Source organism: Eublepharis macularius, chromosome 15, assembly GCF_028583425.1.
Source record: "Eublepharis macularius isolate TG4126 chromosome 15, MPM_Emac_v1.0, whole genome shotgun sequence".
Classification (NCBI taxonomy): Eukaryota; Metazoa; Chordata; class Lepidosauria; order Squamata; family Eublepharidae; genus Eublepharis; species Eublepharis macularius.
Window position 1 is genome coordinate 28548980 of NC_072804.1, and position 4171 is coordinate 28553150.

Sequence of the window (4171 nt, forward strand, 5' to 3'; positions counted from 1 at the left end):
TCAGCTGTAGTGAACTGCGCCTTTGTAGTTGTTGTCTGAGTACTTCTTGAAATAAGTTCTCTAACTCTGGAGAGCTGTTCTGTTTCTTTTACAGGGTAGGTGCATAGTACCTTCAGCCATGTAGCCTTTTGGGGAGGCAGTCTGCAAAAAATGTAATGATGAAATGTTCTGTTGTATTAAGAATAAATTTATAGTAACATGAAGAAAAACATGGTTTGTATGTTTGTGAAGTAGAGACTAAGGAAGGCTGTTTTTTCAATAAGGCTTTGAAGCAGATGTTGACCATGCCAATCCTTTTGGGGTACATGCATATGGAGGAGCTTGCACCAGTGTAGCTGTTGTGGTAGCATGTTTGGTATAAATGCTGTCCAAACATTGTAATGTTGTTTGCTGATGGGATGCTCCTGCGTAATGTAGATACTGGTTCTCTACTGGCTTCTGTGGACCCTAGTCCACAAGCGGCAATAATGTTTGTTTCAGCAGAGTAGCTGTAATGTCATGTTTGTAAGAAGTCACTGGCTCTGGTCTGCTGATAGAAGAAAGTTTTGTGGGTTAACAGAAAGGAAACTTGGATTCAGCTACCTATTATAAAGGGGTAATTAACACAACGGCACATAAGATTGGGTGCTGGGCTGTGAGGGGTAGAAATCTTGCCAAGTTCTAGAATACAAGGGAAGAGAAAGAAGGGGTCTCTGGGATCTGAATTTTTTAAAGAATATTTGTTGTATACTCCAAGGGTTGTTACTGTCACCCAGGAATTTCAGGGAGGAACCCGAACTCCATTCTGACTTCATGCAATGGCAGCCTTCCAAGTATTATTGCAAACGCAGAAACACTGACATGCGAATATATTTTTGTATAGGTCCTTACAAAATGCCTAACTGCTTGTTGTGTTGTTTCTGGGTCCATCCTAGCTCCTGTCCGACCAGACTTGTGTTGGGAGTTCCATGCTGAAATATAATTCTCAGATGTGAGGGCCCAGCCTGGATCAAGGCTACAGGATGAAGGGGTTTAAATCTCTCTTCCCAGTGCTATTTACCTGATCTGGACTTGCCCAAGGGAGCCATCATTTGCCCTGCATGGAGTCCATTTGTACAGAGGGCAAATGACCACACTCCAGGGCTGATTCAGATCCGGAAAACAGCACTGGGGGAGTGGATGTCCCTCACTCTGCATGTCATAGTCTTGGTCTTAAAAGGAGGCCCTACCTGTCTGGGAAGAACGTTTAACACCTCTGGTTTGGCCAGAGTCAGGGTGGACCCCGAAGCAGCGCAACACAGGTACTTTGTCAGGGCCTACACCAAAATATAGTTGCATATTGGCATTTCAGTATTCACAATACAGCCTAGAAAGCTGTTATTGTATGAAGCTCATGTTCCTTCCTAAAATTTCTGGGTGATGGTAGGTCTCTCTACAGCAGAAGGGTTAGATGCAGACTAAATATGGGGCTGATGAAAAAGAAGGTACAATTTTCACCAACTTCACCCTCCTTTTGTAGACCATCGCTTTGCCCCTTGTGCCTTTTCTGTTCCATTTCCCCTCCTCCCCCACCCCCTGCATATTTCAGAAAAAGCAGTGCCCTGCAGTGAAGGGTGAAAAACTCTGTTCTGCTAATGGAAGTATCTTTCCTTATCAGAACAGTAGAAAAGAGCAAGAGTCCAGTAGACGTGAGCTGTGACTCATGGGAGCTCATACCCCACCACTAATTTTGATAGTCTTAGAGGTGCTACTGGACTCCTGCTCTTTTCTGCTGCTGCAGACAGACGAACATGGCTACCCATCTTGACTTATCAGAACATTTCGTCTTGCTTCAACCCTAACGCGGTTAAAGCAAAATTAATTCAGATCCCAGCTGCTACTTGAATTGCTTAGAGAAAGCTCTATGTATTTATACCATTTTTCCTCCTGTGTCTATAACGGGGGTTCTTGAGGCAGCTTACAAAGAATATGAAAACAGTATTGCAAGTTTTTAAAAAACCCTCGACATAAAATCAGCAAAATATCAGTAATAATGACAATAGGCGAGAGTGGCATCAAAATGAACAGTACTGCTAGCAGTAAAAGGAGAGTGCAGTCCCTAGGAGAGACTGGTCAGAAAGCCCACTAAAGCGAGTCTGGCTGGAGCAGGTAAAGCCTGCAACCATCTAAGCAAATATAAATTCCTTCAATTATTCAGGTTCAGCATTGATGGAGCCAGGTTAATAGGGGTGGGAGGAGGGCACTCGAGCCATCAGGGGCTACAACAAATAAGGTTCTGTCTCTTGTGCTTTCTGAGGGATCAGCATCCAGGAGGATTGTGGAAGACATCAGTTGTTGGTGTGAAGTCCTAAGGGAACATATCCTGGTCCCTGGCCAGTGAGAAGCTGCAAACCTAAAAACGAGCACTTTGAATTGTGCTAGAAGCAAATATTGGCAGCCTGTGCCACTCTTTCAGCCTGTCCTGATGTCATTTTTTCCTGGCAATTTTAACCAGCCAGCAAGTCTTGTCGCTGCTGAAGCCCTCTGCTGTCCCCAAAAGCAGCAAGGAAAGCAGCATCTTTGAGAGAGGCAACACAGAAAATTAGCAAAGCATTAGCAGTAGGTGCTGCAGACACATTTTATTTGCCTTAGACCCTGTAAGCTGCTTTGAATCTCTGGGAAGAAGGCAGGGTGAAAACATGTTTTAAGTCATTGTAAAGACTTCCTAAGTGATTCAAAGGCAACCCATGCCGCTTCTCAAGGCTGAAGCTGCAAAAAAGAAGTAGAGACAATGTCAGGTCCTAAGTGGGGATGGAGGAGGGTGTTGAAGGAAGAAAAAAATATTCTTCCAGTAGGAGACTTGGCAAGAGGTGAACTCTATTGGGTATGCTTATTATTTACTTAATTTGCAATACTGGCAGAGATGGGCTTCTGAAGTGACTTGCAATTAAAGTTAGTATAACAATGGCCCTTGGGAGGGAGATTCTAGGATGAAGCTAGACCAGGGACGCTGGAGACAATGGTGGGTGCCACACACACCCTGTCTTTATGACTTCATGATGGGCCACTGGTGAGGTTGGGGTGTGGGGGTTGAATGCAGGTACCATGAAGTGTTCGGGGAAAGCTCTTTTGGACTGTTGGGGGAGAACTCGCTTACTAAGGCTTCCATCTGGGGCCAGGGGGTTCCTACGATTGTGGTGCTGAAAAGGACAGCGTCTCACCTGACACTCCCCGCTCCCGCCAGGAACCTCCTGTCAAAAGTAGCACCACATTCCCCTTCTCTCTCCCCCGTCCCCCAGCAAGGGCAAGGACAGAGACGGCGGTTGCTTCACCTGAGGCTGCTCCCTGCTTGCCCCTGCCTAAGCCCCTGCCAGCTAGCTGTCCCTGTTGCAGAGGAAGGGGGCGCTGTGGGGTTACGTCTGCCGTCCTCAGCAATGCAATGACCGCACCTTCCTTTCCCTGCAAGCGAATGGCTAGACCACCATCTTCTTGCCCAAGCGTGTAACCAGATTTCCTTTGGGCACGGAGCTGGTGGGGGGGCTTCGCGCAAATGCTATTCCCCCTCCTCCGCCATTTCTACACTTTAGAAGGAAACGAGTACACCTTTCAGTGTCCAGGTGTGCCAGCCAGGTTCGCTTTCCTCCCTCTCCTGCATTGATAAAGGAGGCCATTGCATTGCCCTGCATTGTCACCGACCGAGCAAGGCTGCAAAGTGGAACTCCCTACACAGCGCTGAACGCTAGTGATTGCACAAAAGCCAGCCCAATAGAAATTGTACAGCAGTTAATTTCTTCTCTTTAAGGTGATAAAGGGTATTTTTATACGCGGACGGGAGGCCGGTAGGTGAGGCATGTCGCAACTCTAGCGCTGGAAAGCTGTACAATGCTGTGCGCATAGCTCTGTATATATGTGCAATATAGAGCGCGCGCGCAGTAAACATGGAATAAATATTTGTGGGTCTAAAACGCTCGAGAATGGCCTGTTACACTGCAGGCGGGAGGGGAGCCGCTTTGCTGCTACTGTTTAAATTCCTGGATCGATATTATTTCGCCGCCCCTGCGACCCCGGCCGCCAGCGCAACCTACAGCGTTTGCAAGCAGACCAGTTGCGCGCGCGCGCCCTTCGCCTCCCCTCGCAGCGCCCGCCCGGGCTGGCTCTCGCCACGTGACACGCCTTGTCCAATGAGCGGTCGGGGCGGTGGGGATCCGGCTGG